The sequence below is a fragment of the Lepidochelys olivacea genome, assembly GCF_965140295.1.
Source record: "Lepidochelys olivacea isolate rLepOli2 genome assembly, chromosome: 2".
Classification (NCBI taxonomy): Eukaryota; Metazoa; Chordata; order Testudines; family Cheloniidae; genus Lepidochelys; species Lepidochelys olivacea.
In genome coordinates, this window is record NC_140412.1 from 35707556 (window position 1) to 35728077 (window position 20522).

Here is a 20522-nt window from a genome sequence, read left to right on the forward strand (position 1 = left end):
CAGATTTTTATTTCCAGAAAAGGTGTAGCATCCACCTTGTTATCTCAGTTGACCTTCATCTGGGCACCTTACTTCACTCAGGGCAGCGATGTCGATGTTATATCTCGCAAGTTCCCTGGCGACGATAGCAGTTCTTCTTTCCAGCCGTACATTATCTTTGTTATCCACTAGGGTTGGACAGACCATCACCTTGTTAGATCAATCATGAATGTCCAGATTGCCTCAAGGCATTGCAAGCAGGCAAAATCAGTACGAAAGAAATTCAACATCAAGTCCCAAGTCAAGGAGTAATGGTCTCAAGTTGCAGTGGGGGAGGTTTAAGTTGGATATTAGGAAAGACTTTTTCACTAGGAGGGTGGTGAAACACTGGAATGCGTTACCTAGGGAGGTGGTAGAATCTCCTTCCTTAGAAGTTTTTAAGTTCAGGCATGACAAAGCCCTGGCTGGGATGATTTAATTGGGGATTGATCCTGCTTTGAGCAGGGGGTTGGACTAGATGACCTCCTGAGGTCCCTTCCAACCCCGATATTCTATGATTCTATGATTCCCTTGAAGATATAGTGACTCAGGAGAAACTTCAGCAGTGTCTCCAAGAGAAGTTTGTCACTATGCCTACAGCTGATGATGATAATGAAAATTTCTGGAAGGGATTAAAGATTGCCATTCTCTCGGCATGTGCTGAGTCCATTGGCTATGTCACCTGCCATCACCAAGACTGGTTTGATGAGAATGATGCTGAGATTCAGGGCCTGCTTGATGAGAAAAAGAAAGCTCACTGCAAGTTCAAAACAACATATCGCACCAGCCGAAGAAAGAGTCATACAAGCAACTCAATCCAAGCAACTCAAGGCTGAAGCCCAAAGGAAAATCCATGACATCTGTGGTGGTGAGAAAAGCCCAAGGAGGTTGAACTTTATGCTGATAAACATGACATGAAGAGTTTCTTTCAGGCAATAAGGACAATTTACGGCCCATGCTCCCATACACCCACACCATTCCGAGCCCAAGATGGGTCAACATATTTTAAGGACAGCGAAGCCATCAAAGCCAGATGGAAGGAGCTTTGAGTTACTCCTGAACCGTGAGTCAACTGTCTCTGATGCCATTATCGAAGCTATACCTCAATGACATGAAAGAGAATCTCTTTTTGACCCCACCATCAAAGAAGTAACACAAGCCATTATGCAAACTAAGAACAACAAGGCAGCAGGGCCAGATGGCATACCAGCAGAAGTCTACAATTGGAAGTGAAGAACTGTTAAGGAAACTCCACAAACTTTTTCTTCATATCTGGTATAATGAGAAGATTCCAGAAGACTTGAGAAATGCTAACATTGCTACGAGCTTTAAGAAATTTTCCACATTCCGACTTATCTCCTATTGAGGCATTGCCTTGCTATCTACAGCAGGGAAAATTCTTGCCAGTATCCTCTTAAATCAATTGCTTCCCCTTGCTGAGGAAATATTGCTGGAATCTCAGTGTGGTTTCAGACCATCCCCCGGGACAACTGACATGATCTTTGTTGCCCGCCAAATCCAGGAAAAGTCTTGGGAGCAAAATCAGGACCTGTACATGGCTTTCATCGATTTGACAAAGGCCTCTGACTCTGTCAGTTGCGAAGCCCTGTGGAAGGTCCTGGCCAGATTTGGCTGCCTTTCATCATATTTTCATGGGACAGGTAAAAACACTCCAAAATCACTAAGAGTTGGAAATACTGGGTTTTCATAGTGAATAGTGATTTGGGTCTTGGCACTTACTCTGTGAATGTCAGGCCCTTTTAGGTGGTCTCAGTTTGGGCACCTAAAACTACTGAGTGTTTATTAAAACATAATTTAGGAATATTAGTTTCCTGCCAAGAAGTCACACAAAAAGACTACCTCTGCTCTGCCAAAGATAGCAACATCAAGGCTCTCAGAACTTTTCCAGACTATAAGTCACTTCGAAAACCAGGCTGCCTTTACTGCACACTAGAACATAGCATCCCCTGTTGCAAGGAAATAACCTCTTATTTCACAGAGAACATTGCCCATCCCAGGATTTCTTCACTGCCAACCAGAGACAGGAAGCAGAGAACAGGACCAGAAACATGATGTATTTCTTCCAAGAATCAGGCCCATTCCCACAATCAGTAGTCAGAGAGAAAATGACAGTAGTCAGAGCCATTCCTGGATGGTAAAAGCGAGTTGGCAGCACCTGGGAAATCTTCTAACAGAGAATGTAAACATCTTCTTTGAGGAGAGGAATTTACTGCTCACTCAAAAATATACAATAGTCCAACAAGTGCTGAATCATAGAACTGAAAGGGACCTTGAGAGGTCATCTAGTCCAGTCCCTTGCACTCAAGTCAGGAATAAGTATTATCTAGACCATCTCTGACAGGTGTTTGTCTAACCTGCTCTTAAAAATCTCCAGTGATGGAGATTCCACAAGCTCCCTACACAATTTATTCCAGTGCTTAACCACCCTAACAGGAAGTTTTTCCTAATGTCCAACCTAAACCGCCCTTGCTGTAATTTAAACTCATTGCTCCTTGTCCTAGCCTCAGAGGTTAAGGAGAACAAGCTTTCTCCCTCCTCCTTGTAACAATTTTTTATGTAAACTATTTTATGACAGTTTATGAAAACTGTTATGTCCCCTCCCTTCTAAAGTCTTCTTAAGAAACCACTGCTTGAAGTTGAGGACTTTGCTAACTACCACGCCATGTCTAAATTCCCTTTTCTCAGCAAATGGAGTATTTACAAACAAAGCAGTCTCTTGTGTCATCTGTTAGCCTCCAGAAAGCCTAGATTTTATCCAGTCAGGCTTCCAATCAGGACTAGCCAGTACTCACTGCTCTGTTGGATTATCTCCATTTCTTCATGCACAAGTATAATACATCCAAACTCATTCTGTTGAAGCTCTCTGTAGCATCTGATATTGCTGACCAAATATTTCAGCTACAGTTGCAAAAAAACATTCCCCACTATCTACAGATGGCCAGAAGATTAAGACCCATCCTATTAAACAGAGACTTGATTATGGTGATCATGCATCCATGGCCTCCAGGCTTCATTCCAGTAATTCATTATATATAGGCACAAAGCCACGCACACTATTAAGCTCCGCTTGCACAAAATGTAGCAGACTGTGTGCTTAGAAACACAAGTTATCCTGAATACATTCCCACAAAAAGCTCCATCCTCTGTGCTGCCGCCTAATAATGCGAAGTCCAGTTGTAGGGGGCTCTGTTCTAATATTCAAAACCCTCCATGGAACTGGATTTTATTACCTAAAAGATCCTGACTTGCCATGAATTCTATGACCCACAAGAGCAATGAAATCATCAACTGATAGGCAAAGGCACATGAGCACAGGAGAGAGAACCTCCTCAGGACCTGGAACTAGATGTTGGAACTCACTCACGCAAGAGATTAAATTTTGTGATAATTTCTTAACACTCTTCTGACTAAATGCACAAATCATTGCTTCAGCAAAGCTTTCCATCAATATATTACACATACACACACACATTATTATATATATATACAAAAACATGCACAGACACACTATAAATGTTTGTCGTCAATCACTGTTCTCAAGTCTAAACATAAATGAATATATTCACATATTTCTATTGCACATGACCAGCAACCAGAAAAATCTCTTCTTTTGTTGGTCATACTTCATTGTGCTACAAGTGACCTTATCCAATTTGATTTGTCACAACATGAAATACCAGCTAGACATGTCAGTTTAATGCCCATGAAAGCCTACTCAGTCTCAAGCAAAATTTTGGGCTGGATTTTAAAAACTCAATTTTGGGGACAGGGATAGGAAATATATTTTTAACAAATCACACTGCCTATGGACATGTATTGTCCAGTACCTAAATCACTAATGTTCAGTTTGTCACATCTTCACCCAAAGTTTTACAGTTTTCAATTCAAGACTGAAACTCAGATACACAGAGCAGAAATACATTTAAATTTGAATCTGTGCTTTGAGCCAAGCCTGTATCCTTCAAAGCTCCATTTCAAAGTACAGGTCTCACTTTTAGCAATTTAACAAGCTATTAGAGTGTTAACCAGTGTGACTAGGATTTCACTTTTCAAATCACTTTCTTCCTAGTTGTTGTGATCACATGTTACTTTGCAGTTTTGATGGTTCAACCATTTATACATACTTCATCAGATGACAACATTTAACTCATTTTATTCACAGTTAGAATTTCTATTTAATTCTAGATCTTACAATATACAGTTGATTAAATCTGTAATAAAGGTCTGATACAAAGTTGATGATAACAGATTAGTAGACTGATCTTTATTTTCTGTCCCCAGTCACATAAAATGAATTGGGATTATCAAAGTTTATACCCAGTCACATGGCAGGGGACAAGTATTCAGTGACTTCAGTGGCAACTCTTGCAAAATTATTTACTCTTGGTTAGTTTTAGTGTGTCCTATAGTATGGGTTTGGGAGTCAGGACTGCTAGTTTCAGTCTAGATCAGCCAATGATTTCCTGAATGAATCTCTCTGTGCCACAATTTACCTAAATTTAAAATGAGAATACTCCTTGTAGCAATCTACACTGAACTTGAAGGGAGGAGCATAGGATTCTACCAGGAGTATGGAATTCATAAACAAAACACCAGTTCTAAAGTACAACAACACTGTGGGGCAGCTACATCTACCATGTGACACCTCAGAAAACAGATGCGAAGCAAGCAGCAGATAGCATTTGCTAGAAGAACCCTGACAGACATAGAAAGGGGATATGCTCAGATAGGAAAGAACCCACTGGCTGTACTCTTTGGAATGGAACAACTCCATCAGCTCACCTTTGGGCACAAGCAGGGTGGATAAAAATCAATGATTTAAAAAAAAAGATTTTTTTAATTTACATCAGATTTTTTTGATAAAATGCTTTTTGACGCAAATACCTATTTAAAGATAGTTTCAATTAAGATACATCATAGCTCAAAGATATCTCATCATGGAATAGAGATTATAAATTCTAATTCTGTAGTATGAGACAATATATTCATGTAATGTTTAAGAAAAGTTTTGTAAATGAGTTCCAATAGTTCATGGATTAGGAACCCAATTTTATGGGGCTCCAGGGTCTTCTGTATAGATTATTTAGGTTAACCTTTCTATCTACCAAATAGGACTCAGTGCTCAGTCTAGAAGTTACCATCGGAGATGCTTAGTTTTACAGTTCTCAAACTGTGGATTTGTATCTCCAGAGATAACATGCTTGATAACAGCAAAAATGTTTTAAAATAAATAAATAAATAAATACAGAGAGGTAAGAAATAACAAGACCTCAACCCTATTGTTCCTCGGCAAATTTCTGTACACAGAGTCAATCCCTTACCTCTCTCTAAAAGTGCAAAGTTTCAGAAAGTTCAATGAATAAAAGATTGTTGGGGGCGGAATAGATCTGGACAAGGAGAAGAAGTCTGGAGATAAATGTGAGAAGGGAGGGACAGGCAGTAGAAACAAAAGTGAAACTGTTTGAGCAGCATATTCCAGAAGTCTTGAGGTCTTTCTGAGTGTAGGCTTCATTGATTTGAGATGTAGCATACCATTCTCTCACTAGAAGGGAAAACCTATAATGGCAGCAGGCTGTAAAAGAGACCCAGTTTGGGAATGAGAACCATTCAAGAAATTTATGTTTCCTGATGATGTTCTAAAGAAAGTCACACCAGTGAACTGGTGGAAGTCACTTAAGCACTTGGATTCAGAGACTGTTGAAGTGATAAACTCACTTTTATCAGCAGTAGCTTCTTCTGCCAGTGTAGAAAGAATATTTTCTTCCTTTGGACTAATTCATTCCAAATTGAGAAATCGTTTGGGACCTGCAAAAGCAGGAAAGCTTGTTTTTCTTTTCCAGATTATGAACAAACAGGAAAATGAAGGTGAAGGCAACTGAGTTAGCTGCAGAAGCCAACACTGTAAGTTTCTCATGTTGACCTGGCTGACATAGTCAATTTAATTTTTGTTGGTTTTTTTTTAATATTTCATTTAACTATTTTAGATAAAACAATTTTAACATAAACAAACCTGATGTTAAAAAACTTGAATGTTTAACTAAATTCAAAAATTCATATGCTTGTTTTGTTAAAATATTATATGTTTGCTGTTGAAGAAAAAAATCCAGAATACATAACGTTGTTTTAGTTAAATAAAACAATTTAAATGTCTGTCTGGTGATGTTCTCCCATGGCAAGAAAATCCTCCAAAATTAATGATTAACCTGTTGAATTGGAGATAGTTCACCTCCCAATGACTTCAAAAATATCTGCTTCAATTACCTTTGGTAAATGAAATAACCAAATAATCATTAGTTTTCTGATATTGCTGTAAAACTAATCTAAGAAATTTTCAAAATAAATCACTTTAAAAATGTATAGTGTGTACCTTCTAAAAATGAAACCTACATCTATCTCTGAGTTGTGAAGAATATGTATTAAGGTTATAACAACCAACAAGAATCCACTTTTATGTAGAAATCCATGATTAAATAAAGTCTTCCTGACTAGTGATTTAAATCATTATTTAAATCAAATCCACCCTGGGCACAAGGCAGACATGTAGTCTAATCTAAAGCCATTAGGAAGCATTCTGAAGAAGCCACTGCTGAGTGCACCCAAGCAACTACAATACACGTTATTGAGATTTAAGCACTGTGAGGTGAGGATAAGGTATGTAGGCCTTGCCTGAACAATGCAAGGAGAAGTAAGGAAATGAAGTAAATGCACTACTGCCAAGGAAATTCACTGCTGATGGAAGAACCATTGAGCTGGCCATACCTTCCGGAGTACAATGCAGATGGCTCTAAGGAACAGGAGATACCTATCAGCATGCATATCTTTGCTTCTCTGATGCGGGGCTCCAAACAATCCTATGAAGCAACAATCAAGATGGGATGCTACAGGCAATAGAATTATCCATACTTCAAGGCTGGCCAGATTACAAGGAGCATGTGTCACAGGAAACTATCCCCTACTGCCAGATGAGAGAAGAGCTGTGTGTGCATGACGGGATATTGTTTACAGGGGGTTGAACAGTAATCCCAGAAAATTTAAGAGCTGATGTCAAGAGACGGATATATGCTTCTCATCTGTGGACAGAGGACCTGAGACAAGCCAGAGAGTATATCTACTGTCCAGGCATGAACGCTCAATTGAGAGCATACATGGAACAGAGTGAGATGTGCAAAAAGTATAGTGATCGACAACAGAGGAAAAATATACAGCTACATTGAATCCCAACCTAGCCACGAGAAGAGGATGGAAAAGACCTGTTCACTTCTAATGACAGGATCTACCTGGTTACATTTCTGGGAAGTGGTATATCCAGAGAACGTTAGGCAAGAACTGTGATCAGGAAACTGAACGTGCCTTTTGAAAGGTATGGTATAACTGCATGCTATGTTCAGACAAGGGGCCACAGAACACTGCAGCAGAATTCAAATGCTTCAGCACCAAATGGGAATTTGTACACAAGACATCTTCCTCTGGGTACCCACAAAGCAAAGGGAAAGCAGAGTAAGTAGTAAAGACAGCCTATAGATTGATGGCAAAGACAAGACTGGTCCCTCCCTAGGGCTAAACAGTAGCCCATTTCAGAGACTGATCAGTCAGGAAACCAAGACTCTGCTTCCCAGGAGGGGTAGTCTGCCACACTCTAGTAGAGGAATGATGGACAGGACACAGAAGCAGTTAGGAGAACACCAAGCTAGGCAGACAACTTGCTACTCAAAATATCCAAGGACCTGAGGCCATTATTCACAGGTGAGCAGGTCTGGGTCCAACTATCAAAGAGCCACAAAAACCAATGGCAAAAGGTAACAGTCCAAGGTGCAGTAAGACACAGGTCATATGAGGTAGCTACAGACTCGGGACAGTGGTGGAGATGAAACCAAAGACAACTGCAGAGTAGCAGTAAAGTGCACATCTGGATTGACAGGGCAAAGGCCAGGACCACGGGAATTTAGACAGAGCCTCAACCTTCAGCTGGCTTGACACAGGAGAGTTAGGAGAACCAATAGGACAACATGCAACAAAATGAAGGAAGCTAGTCCCCCACCAATAGCAATAATACAACAAAAAGTGAGAGACTGGTCTGAAGATCAGCATATTTTAAGAGATCTATAAGGCCTAACTGGCTGTAATGGGCTAGCAGTAAAGGCCAGATCCCATGGGTGAGCTATATATTAGTAACCTCTGGCATGAGCAAACACTTGCACGAAAGACACAACAACAAAAATTATCAAAAGGAAAGATGTGGCAACCTGCATGGGAATTGGAGGGAGGAGCACAGTTTGCAAAAGGAAAATGTGGAGGAAGCACCAGACAGACAGCCGATGTGTACATGGCTGTAATGCTAGCTGCAACACCTCTGTAAATACTTCTCTTAATAATAAAGAGCTAGTTCAGTTTTAAAACATGCAGTGCTCTAATGTTATTGCCCAACAGACTGTACATTAAATGCTCCTGCTTACAAACGTCACACGTGTGTTGTGAGTCTTGATTAATTAGTGTTTGTAAAGCACTTTGATATTATTGGATGACAGGTGCTATAAAAGTGCAAAAAACTATTATTTACTTTCCATCTCTGGCTATGGGCTATAAAAAAAACGGCAATGGAGTTCACTTAAAGCTACAATGAATTAAGCCAAGAGCCATAACATTGCCCAGCTGCATGCTTATGCATCCAGCTCTGAGGAATGACAGGCACATCATAAATGTGTCTGAAAGGTAATTTCTAGGATGGGGAAAATATATACCCTAGACTTATCCCATAAACATGTTTAAAATTATTAGGGATATGATCCAATGTCCATCAAAGTCAACAGGAATCTTTCCACTGACTTCAGGGGGCCCTGGATCAGGCCCTAGATCCTCACAGCTGCTTCTGTGCTTTCACCAGAGTAAGCATAAAAAGGCTCATACTGGTTGCATGAGACAATGTAATACAGGAGAACTGGGTATGTGATGCCATATATATGAAAAAGCAGTGTATTTCAAAGCACTCCAAAGAACAATCTACTTCAGGCAGAAGATATCAAGGAATGAGAGATTCACCAATGACATGCTCTCAAGTTTTTGGCTGATTATTCAGTGGATCCAGAGATCAATATGTTGTCCTAAATTGTGTTCATTTGGGTCTATTCAAGCAGAAACTATAACTTTTTTATTATTTCTTCAGCAAAAAGGGTAACCATAATTTGGAGATGCAACTCTTTAGTATACATAGATTGGTTTGAGAAGCTGAAATAAGCCTAAGGAGTTTACCAGCCCATCAAAGATATATTTTATGTATTGAAGGACACACTCTCTGAAGGAGAAAGAGTTGGATTTTGTGGTTCACTTATTTTCTCTTCAGCCTTCATATCTTTTTTTCTCAATTTCTGTGGAAAATAAAGGTTTTCCTGATGTTGTATTTTGCTTACACAATTCAAGGAATTGCCCGGCAAAGTTTCTGGCCTTATTTCTCATTTACAGTAATGCTCCTCTTGACCCACTCAGACACTGTAAGCAGAATTGGATCATAGTTATCAAGAGTGGACACAGCTTTCAAAGCTGTTGTGGAAATTAAATGTAATTGAGATCTCTTGAGAAGAAATGTAATGTCCCTACCTCATGGAAGGCCAAAGGTGACATACAGAGTTGATAGTTATATGACAGAGGGCCAACGTAACAAAAGTGCATCAGCACTCAAAATGGCAAATCCTTGAACCACACACATCATGGCACAATTTTATTACAGAATAGACATACCCAAGTATACATATCCAAGTCTTGCCAGATAGTCATGGAAGGACCAGAGTGCCTGCTTCAGATGTCTGAGGTTTGTCCACTCCTGACTCAGCTCAGTTTCACAATCAGGCCAACAGCTGTTCATTAGTCCCTAAAACTGCAAAGTCCTAATCAACAGTAAACCTCTGACTTTAAAAGCTATCAGAAAGCAGAATGAGCATTCAGGCATTCACCCTCTAGGTCATTCATGTTTGATAGGTAAGGCCTGCACCATCAACTTATGGAAATTTTCTGCCTGTCACAGAGTACGACATAATCAACCAAGTTACAATTAAGCAAAGAGCAGAAGCTTTAGCTGCTCTGGTTTTAAACCTTTTAGACTAGGCAATGAAACACATTGTATCCAATTGTTACCCTAAGGAGAATTCAGGCAGGCAGAATTCATTGCTTTAGGTTGGAATGTGCCAGGACCCTGGAATTAATACTCTCTTACATTTAAGAAAAATGTATTGGTGTATATAATGACCATCCTAATGGAACTTTCCAATGAAAACTGATATATAAATGATTACACAACTCTTTAATGACAGGTTTCAGAGTAACAGCCGTGTTAGTCTGTATTCGCAAAAAGAAAAGGAGTACTTGTGGCACCTTAGAGACTAACCAATTTATCTGAGCATAAGCTGAGCTGTAGCTCACAAAAGCTTATGCTCAAATAAATTGGTTAGTCTCTAAGGTGGCACAAGTACTCCTTTTCTTTTTACAACTCTTTAAGAGGATGAACATACTGATTACCTCAGGTTTTCCTCTTCTGTGAAAGACAGAAGACCCACCCCCCCCTAGGTATAGTGCTGGGACACTTCGTGTCAGAACTGAACCAGAGTCCCAGCTCCTGAATCACAAATATCAATTCTAAATGGGAATAGCTAATAGGCATTCCTTAGACATCTCTCATCCAATTTTTCACACAGCATAGCATTCCAGATCTTCACAAGATTCAATACAACATAAGGCGGTATGTTTGTAGTCTACATATCTCTAAGAATAGCACCCCGTAAGATGACTGTACTACCACAGTCCAGCTACAGTTTATATGCATGGATTTGATATACATTTAGTGTTTAGGGAGGTTTGTTTGTTCATTTTCTAAACAGAGTGGGTAAAATTTTCAAACGCACCTAACTGATTTAGGAGCAAATGTTCCATTGACTGTCAATGAGACTTGATTCCTAAGAACCAGATGAATCCCACTAGGTATCTATCTGTATCTTTAGATGCTTGAATACCTTAACAAATCTGGCGCCAAGCGTCTATGTCACTTTTGAAAATTGGATTAGGCTCCTAAATCATCTAGATTATATTGAAAATTTACTTAGCATCTTTTTTCTTTAGGTGACATCCTTTCAACAAGCAGAGATGCATGGCTTACTACATCTTCCCATGTACTTTATGCCATTCCTACTGCAACTTTCACAAATAGTCTCCTCTGACATTCTGCTTCACATGGTCTCAAAGAGTCTATTAATCTATGCGTATGTTTTTGCTTACTGAGAAGGTATACAACTCTATAAATTATGCAACTCTCATTAAACTTAATAGTCTATGCCAGTTTGTCATTAAATGTAGCCCTCAGTTTTTTTAATATGACAGTATATTCTGGTGTTCGTTTCCATGTTATTATGGAATCACTGATCATGGCTCCATAGTTGAGTTTTCACTTTAACACGAGTTTTAAATTTTTATTTTCTAAAAAAAGTCACTCAAAATAAAACACAAAGTAAATTTTGGCTACTCTATGTATTTTTATGGTGCTTTGATGAAAGTTGGGTTGATACAGAGGAGATAACAAGAGTTCCAAAATTACCCCTAATTTGAAGTTTGCCACTGGATTGTCTCAGCTTTTTTTCAGACCTCCTTTGTAAGAAAACCAGAACAGTCTGGGATCTGCGCTTTTCACCACATTGTTCCTTATCTGCTGATTAATATAGTATACTATTTATATATAGATGTTGTTCATCTGTGTCATGATTAGAGTTATATGAATAATTGATTTTTCTGTTTGCTGGAAGTCCCCCCCAAAAAAATCTAAAATATAAAGATCCCAAACCAAACCAAATCTGAAAATTCTGAAAATGTTCCGAATTTGTTTTTGAGTCCTTTTTAAAATACAAGGGGGAAAAAAATTAAGGGCTAGATTCATAAAATGGCCAAAGGAAGAACTGGTGGCTGTGTTGTGATCCTTAGCTGAGTGGCTAGGGCATTTACTAAGGATGTGGGAGTCCCAGGTTCAAGTTCCCTCTCTGCTTGATGTGGTAAAGGGATTTAAACCAGGCTCTTCTCCCCCCCTTCTGAATGAATTACTGCCTTTTAGCTACTCAGCCAAACAATCTTCCAGACAATGTGTGTTTTGGTTATCCTAACCATAAAAAACACACTCTTCTGCAAGAGCCAGGGATTCCTGATCTCCAGTATGCTGCTGTTGTCTAGCAAACAACTGTGTAACGCAATGGGAAAAAGTGGCAAGACCTCCTCTAGTGGCTGATCTAAGAAGTTAGACAATTCTATGGCTCAAGAAGCAGATATCTGAACTGAAGGTCCAGAATTCAAATCCTGCTGTTAACTCAAGTGAGATGATGTTGTGGTTGCATAAAACAGATTGTGTATTTTCACATTTTCTTTTTTAAAACAACTGGTTTATTTAATTCTTAGGGCAAGAAAAATCCTGTAATACTTTCTTATAACTTAACAACTATTATATCCTGTATATTATAGCCTGACAGGTATTCCACATTCTGGTCGTTTGTCATTTTCCCCTCTCCCCACCTTAACCCTAGGGACCTACCCAATGAGGCACACAAACCCTGTATTAAGAACCTAGGAAATCAACACGCATGATTTTTGTTTAATGACAGTTAAGGTTACATCAGGTAGAATGCAATGCTTAGGATGAAGCATATATTTTAGGTGCTTGCTAGAAAGAAGGAACTATAGCATCAGTTCCGATAGTAACATCACAAATTATCCACAGAATGTACAGATCGCTAACCTGACCCTCTCTACAGATTTTTATTAGAACTGAACTATTCGATCCTGACAGAACAAAAAGGAAAAATCTCACAACAATAAAAATCAGTTTGCTTTCACCAATATAACTGAATCTAACCTCTAATGGATTATGTGGCCAGGCCACCTCTGTAATAATGTCTGGCATCTTACTTTAGTTATCCACAGATATTAAAAAGCCTGAAGACTCCTTTTAATTAGAAAAATTAATTTATAATGCTTGATGGTGATTTATGCTTTGAAGCAACAATCTTACTCACATTAAAAAAATCCCTAACTGCTAAACTCCTCTTTTTCCCAGCCTTCACTACGATACATATTTTTTCCAAGCATGTACTACATTTCAGTTTTCATCAGGACACAACAACCTTTTCAATATTCACTTAATATTTAACATACATTGTACACAGAAGCAGGCCGTATTCAGTAATTGTTTATATACTTCACTTAAAAACAACTGCATTCAATGTTTACCTCATACTTCACAAAAAGTATTATAGGACTGGATATTTAAGCTTTTAATATTCAGCTTTACTCTATAACAAAAAAAGTTAAATGGAAATAAGGTATAGTTTTTAAGTATTATTTTAAATTCTAGAACAAGACTTTTTGTGTACAAACACATTTAAAATCAAATGAAGAATTTTAAAATATTTCAGTTGGGAAAGATATGTACTTAAGGATTTTTTGTAAAACGTATCTAATAATCCAGAACAGTAACTTTCAGAACATTTCTTAAGTGGCATAGGGCATAGTCCAACCCCCTAATCAAAGCAGGACCAACCCCCAACTAAATCATCCAAATATGCACTGCTGTTTGCTCCCCCAGGTATTGATCACTTAGTCTGGGTTAATTAAAACACAAAAGTGATTTTATTAAGTATAAAAAGTAGGATTTATGTGGTTTCAAGTAATAACAGACAGAACAAAGTAAGTCTCCAAGCAAAATAAAGCAAAAACCCACAAGTGTAAGTCTAATACATTAAGAAACTGACTACAGGTAAAATCTCACCCTCAGAGATGTTCCAATAAGCTTCTTTCACAGACTAGACTCCTTCCTAGTCTTGGCCCCATCCTTTTCCTCTGGTACAGTCCTTGTTAGCAGAAATCTTAGGTGGAAACAGGAGTGTTTTCATGATTGGCAGCCCCCTTTGTTCTGTTCCACCCCCTTTTATAGCTTTGGCACAAGGCGGGAATCCTTTGTCTCTCTGGGTCCCCAACCCTCCTTCTAGATGGAAAAGCACAAGGTTTAAGATGGATTCCAGTATCAGGTGACATGTTCACATGTCCTGTGAGACCTCAGCCCTCATTCTTCCAGGACTGGCCCACAGGTACCCAGGAAAGTTTGCAGGTAAATAAACCATCTACAACCAATTGTCCTAGTCAATGGGAGCCATCAAGAATCTAAACCACCATTAATGGCCCACTTTGCATAATTACAATAGGACCTCAGAGTTATACTTCACATTTCTAGCTTCAGATACAAGAATGATACATGCATACAAATAGGACGAATGTATCAGTAGGTTATAACCTTTGTAATGATACCTTACAAGAGACCTTTTGCATAAGCATATTTCAGTTACATCATATTCATACTCATAAGCATATTTCCATAAAACATATGGAGTGCAACGTCACAACCCCCATCCAACAAAACTGCTTTTTAAGAGCCAAAGATGAGATAGCTCTGTTGCATTCAGCTGAGAATATAATGCAAGCATTCCTCCAGAGCAGAGACCAAACTTGCATAAAGAGAGATACACAACTATATGTGTCATCACTATACTTCATCCTGGGCACTTCTTCAGTCATTTCATCTATTTATGGTTCAACTCTTGAAGCTCAACAATAAACCAAGTTATCTTCCAAGCATCAGAGCCAACTCAGGTACACGAGGTACCCCTTCAGTGGGCGGTAATAGCAGTCAGTCAACTGACCGACACCCCATTTAGAAGGTGGGATCAGATATGTCTCAAACACAATAAGGCAGGGGTCCCCAATGCGGTGCCCACAGGTGCAATGGCGCCTGCTGGGGCAGTTGTGTGTGCCCGCAGGACACCGTGCCGCTGAAATTCCTCCAAGAAGTATTACCGTTTCTCGGCAGCATTTTGGCGGCTGGATGTCTGGCGCCCGCCAGTCTTCTGGGAATAGGAATACGCTATTCCCACAGAAAGGTTGGGGACCACTGCAATAAGGGAACTACAGAAATCAAAATTATAAGAATATTCTATGTCTCTCAGGCTGTGATTAAATGAATGGGCTCGTATTATGCAGACATGAAATAGCCCTGCATTGAAATCATCGAGAGGATGCCTTAGCCAAACAAAAAGGGGTGGCCCAACTTTCTGACATAGCCAAACCATATTAGCCATCTGTGAGAGCTCTCCTCTACTTCTCGGGGTAAAACTATAGTATGAATTACAATAACTGCCAAATTAAAATGTTTTAAATCAAAGCTATTTTTGAGTTCTATAAAAACACAAAAAAGCTCTATAACCATGACAAATTTTTTCTTATCAGGCACATAAATTAGATTCTTAACTGTAATTGAACAATGCTGTTACAGAAGCTACCAAATCATCTGTGCCAGATAAAACACAGTTATTATAAACTGAGACACAGCTGCTACTGTCCCAAAATACTGTTCTGTTTTGCCATCATACTACACTGCCTGAAGCTGCATGTAGACTCTTTGCTCATTTGTCCATGGCAGTTCTTGTCTCATCTCCACTCATGTCATTCTCAGCCCCCCTACCCCCACCCCTGCTGTCCATTTTCTCTAATTCACCTACAGTTTGCAACAACAAAAAGAGCAAATGGAATCAAATGCTGCAGAATGAAAATTCTAATACAGTGCTAAATCAAATTAGGAAGGTAGGAAAGCTACATTTGGCCCATCAGAGATGTTATAGGCACCTATGTAAAATCTGTCCCACTGCTCCTCACATCTTCCATCTCTCATAGATGTACATAAGATAGACAGATAAACTGAATGTCTAACAACTACGTATCTGATGTTTAGACTCTTAGAGATTTAAAATTCATAGACAGTTTAGTGTCTATGAAACAGGATTTTTCCAATTTCTAATATACTCTCATGCATGGGTTGCATCAAAGATCTACACTAATTTGTAGTTAAGACAAAGGTATATAAAATTTTCTCTGAATTACCTTGACTTCCCTGCACTTCTACTTTGTGATCATAATTTAAACAATATAGTTCCATAATTAATTTTTAGAATGTAAATGTCTCACTCCTACTTGCCATTTTAAAAATTGCCTTATTTCTTGGCCTAGTAATTATTGTTTTTCTGAATTCCATTAGCTCCTCCTTTCCCCCCAAGTAGACAAGTAATACCTACCAATAATTGGTGCCATAGCATTAAAATACTGCACAAATTATGTTTAGAAATGGGAAAAAAAGTTTTTTAAATGCAATGATTTCATGCCACTGATTCATCGATACAATCTATTTTCCTGCCCGAGTTTTATTAATTTTAGGATTATGAAGCCAAATTGTGCTTTCACAAATAAATATGGGACAGCAAGATTTGGCCTGATAGCCCTAAAATGAGTTAGACTCTTGAATTAAAAAAGGTTGTGGGGGAACAGGGATGAAAAGAAGTCAATGAATCTGTGGTCAACAGGAAATTTGTACATTTCTGAGATGGAAGAATTTGATCTACAATGTTCTCTCCTACAGAGATCTGATTTTTTTAAAAAATGTACAATAGACTCTGTTACCAGATTTGCCTGTTACTTTGGGGTACGCTCATTTATTAGGATTACTCTTCTGGAGTGGGGTGTTCTGTAAGTCAACCAATGTACTGCTTGTGTCACTTGTGTTCTCATATGGAGCTCTACTTCTCCCTTCTGCAAGTTCCCTCCTAATGTAGCTATCCTGCAGGACCTAGGTTCCCCAGGACTGGGTTTTTCCAGCCCCAGAATCAGACGAACACACACACACACACACACTCTAACAGAGCACATCTGAGAGGATCGGCTTAATCAGCACTCCCAAGTTGACCCCTTATATATCCCTGGACTCAGTAGGCAGAGTCGAGCAGCATTTCCAAGCTGTCACCCTCATATGCCATGGGCATCGCGCCGGAATAGAGCATGCCTGAGCCGGCTGAGTCGAGCAGCACTTCCAATCTACCACCCTTATATGCCACTGGACTCAGCAGACTGGGTTGAGCAGCACTTCCAAGCTGCCACCCTCATATGTCCTAGGTTCAGCACATCCCTATCCCCACTTTCACGTTACAATTGTTCTGGTAAGCAAACCCCACAGGATTTTTGGGTGCTGTAGGGATCTTTAGCTTAGGTATGAGGAGCGTTGCTGCAGAGCGAATGAGGAAGCCAAAAAACACTCACATGGCGGGGGGCGGGGGTGGAGAAGCAACCAGCTTAACCATGGAGTTATTTATTGCCAGGTAATAACCATAGGGGAGCCAAACAAACAAAATAGTTATAAAATTAGTTATTAAATCTAACTTAAATTTCATTATACAAGTCAGGTTTAGAAAACTACATTGATCACACAAGTCAGGGTCAGAAGGCTATACCGAGAGAGAGAGAGAGACAAAGAGAGACAAAAAGAGAGATAGAAGAGTTCTCACCACTCCATGAAGCTTGAATCGATCGGGGTTCCCAGATGGTGGTGGTAGCTGAGGGTCCAGAGTGCTGGAGACAGGCAGAGCACCCAGCACGATCAATCAGGCGAAGATGAAGTCGCAATGGAACTGATGCAGGTGTTGGATACTGGTATCAGAACACTTACTTGAGCATGTGTAGGGGTTTTTGTAGCAAAAGAACAATGGTTTAAGAGAGAACACTAGATTTGTTTGTGGGAAAACTGATGGCTCAAGGGTGTATACCAAAGTTGTTTTGTTCAGGCTAGACAATCGGAACTGATCATTCCTGGCTATGGGTGGTATTCCTTGGAGGGAGCTCACAATGCAATTAGGCAGCTTCAATATTTTGGATACCAATAAAGGATTTATTACTAGAATTGGCCTGATAACTACTGAGCTGGGTGTGTGCAGGTGCGGGTTCATTAACATCTGGAGCAGAGATTCCCCATCATGCAGTGCTTTCCTGCTTTTCTGGTCCCATAGTTCAGTGCAGTTCTTGCCTTGGAATCTCTGTTCTCTATTCTGTATGCTAATGGAGATCTCCCTGTCCCATCTCCAAAGCAAATGAGGCTAGGGACCAACACATCTACAACCCTGGGACCAACACATCTACAACAATACCTCAAACAACCTACATGGTGATAAGAACATAAGAACGGCCATATTGGGTCAGACTAAAGGTCCATCTAGCCCAGTATCCAATCTTCCAACAGTCGCCAGTGCCAGGTTCCCCAGAGGGAATGAACAGAACAGGTAATCATCAGGTGATCAATTCCCTGTCACTCATTCCCAGCTTCTGGCAAGCAGAGGCTAGAGACACCATCCCTGCCCATCCTGGCTAATAGCCATTGATGGACGAATCCTCCATGAATTTATCTAGTTATTTTTTGAACCCTGCTATAGGCCTTCACAACCTCTGGCAAAGAGTTCCACAGGTTGACTGTGCATTGTGTGAAGAAATACTTCCTTTTATTTGTTTTAAACTTGCTGCCTATTAATTTCATTTGGTGACCCCTAGTTCTTGTGTTATGAGAAGCAGTAAATAACACTTCCTTATTTGCTTTCTCCACACCAGTCATGATTTTATAGACCCCTATCATATCCCCCCTTAGTCATCTCTTTTCCAAGCTGAAAAGTCTCAGTCTTATTAATCTCTCCTCATACGGAATCCATTCCATACCCCTAATCATTTTTGTTGCCCTTTTCTGAACCTCTTCCAATTCCAATATATTTTTTGAGATGGGGATTTATATCATGGATTTATGTAGAGCAGTGGTTCCCAAACTTGTTCCGCCGCTTGCGCAGGGAAAGCCCCTGACGGACCGGGCCAGTTTGTTTACCTGCCGTGTCTGCAGGTTCGGCCGATCACGGATCCCACTGGCCGCGGTTCGCTGTTCCAGGCCAACGGGAGCTGCTGGAAGCAGTGGCCAGTACGTTCCTCAGGCCGCGCCACTTCCAGCAGCTCCCATTGGCCTGGAGCAGTGAACCGCAACCAGTGGGAGCCATGATTGGCCGAACTTGCAGACCTGGCAGGTAAACAAACTGGCCCGGCCCGCCAGGGGCTTTCCCTGCCCAAGCAGTGGAACAAGTTCGGGAACCACTGATATAGAGGCAATATGATATTTTTTGTCTTATTATCTATCCCTTTCTTAATGATGCCAAACATTCTGGTCGCTTTTTTGACTGATACTGCATATTGAGAGGATTTTCCTGAGAACTATCCACAATGACTCCAAGATCTCTTTCTTGAATGGTAACAGCTAATTTAGACCTCACCATTTTATATGTACAGTTGGGATTATGTTTTCCAATGTGCATTACTTTGCATTTATCAACATTTAAGTGACTTTTGTTGCTGAACATTTAGAATATACTATCTACATGTTTTGGAACTGTAAGTAGTAAATCCTTTTTTGTCATTTTCTGATTTTGTTTACATATTAGAAAAAAAAATGATAATTTACAAAAAATCTGAAATCTTTCTATGCAGAGGAGCACTCTGCGCCAAATTCTGTTCTCAGTTATAACAGGACCGAGGTATATAATTCATTAGGTCCCTTATCTTGACAGTATCATTGAACAATCTGCAGTGATAAGCCTCGCTGGTTACCAAAATACACTGGTTACCACATATAATGAAATCAGTATTACACCTAGCATACTGATATAATATCAGAACTGCTGATTTTGAAGGTGATAACACTGCATTTAAAAGTATCCTGGAAATGAAGGAAACCACTAGTGTAAAGCAATCCCTAACACTTTAGTTTTACTTTGCTAAAGCAAATGATCATGAAGAAGTGAGCCCAATCTTAGAACCTTTACACAGCCAAAACTCTGACTAGTTTCAACAGCAGTCACTACAACAAGTTCAGACCTTTATTTACACTGGTAAAGAGATTTTTAGGCTATAAACTAAACAATGCCACAGTCCTTGGCCACACAAAACTCCCATTGACTGCAAGGATTCTATCATTTTGTGATATTTGTTTTATATTATTAAAACAAGTAATAGGTCATCATTTTTATTATTTTTATTTTTAGTACTGAATAAACTACTGAAGAAAACCGTTGCTATTTACTTCTTCTTTAAACTAAGTAGGCCATGTTCATTTAGAAGCCTAAATCAGTATGCAGAGTTACCTAAACTCAAAGGGCATACTGGGCACTTGCGTGTGTAATTTGGTATTCAAATAATAACCAGGCAAACAATTACATATGCAAGTACCCTAATTTCTGTGTACATACCTCTGCACTCCTTTTAAAAAAATGTGGCAATAAGGGGTTCCTCAAAAATGAATTTTGATACTATCAAAGCCAAATGTGTTTAAATAGGTCTAATTTTTTTTCAGAGACAGGCTCAAATTTCAACTATAAATCTCTATTTTCTTACTTGTATAGGTTTTTAATATAGGTATAATGTATTTTTGTACTGGTGGGCATAGTTTTGGATGGTATAAGTAGTGTTAGACCAAAAAAAATGTATACCTAGGTAGTGTGACAGTCATTATGAGAGACACTTAGGAGCTAATTCTGCTTTGATATGATCTTAAATTCTCATCTGTGACC

General features: G+C 39.4%; 1 protein-coding gene across 3 annotated transcripts in view; it reads right to left on the reverse strand.

Annotated features, from left to right (window-relative positions):
* ZFPM2 (zinc finger protein, FOG family member 2) overlaps positions 1–20522 on the reverse strand; it is a 443433-nt gene that overhangs the window by 386937 nt on the left and 35974 nt on the right. The window lies entirely within an intron of this gene.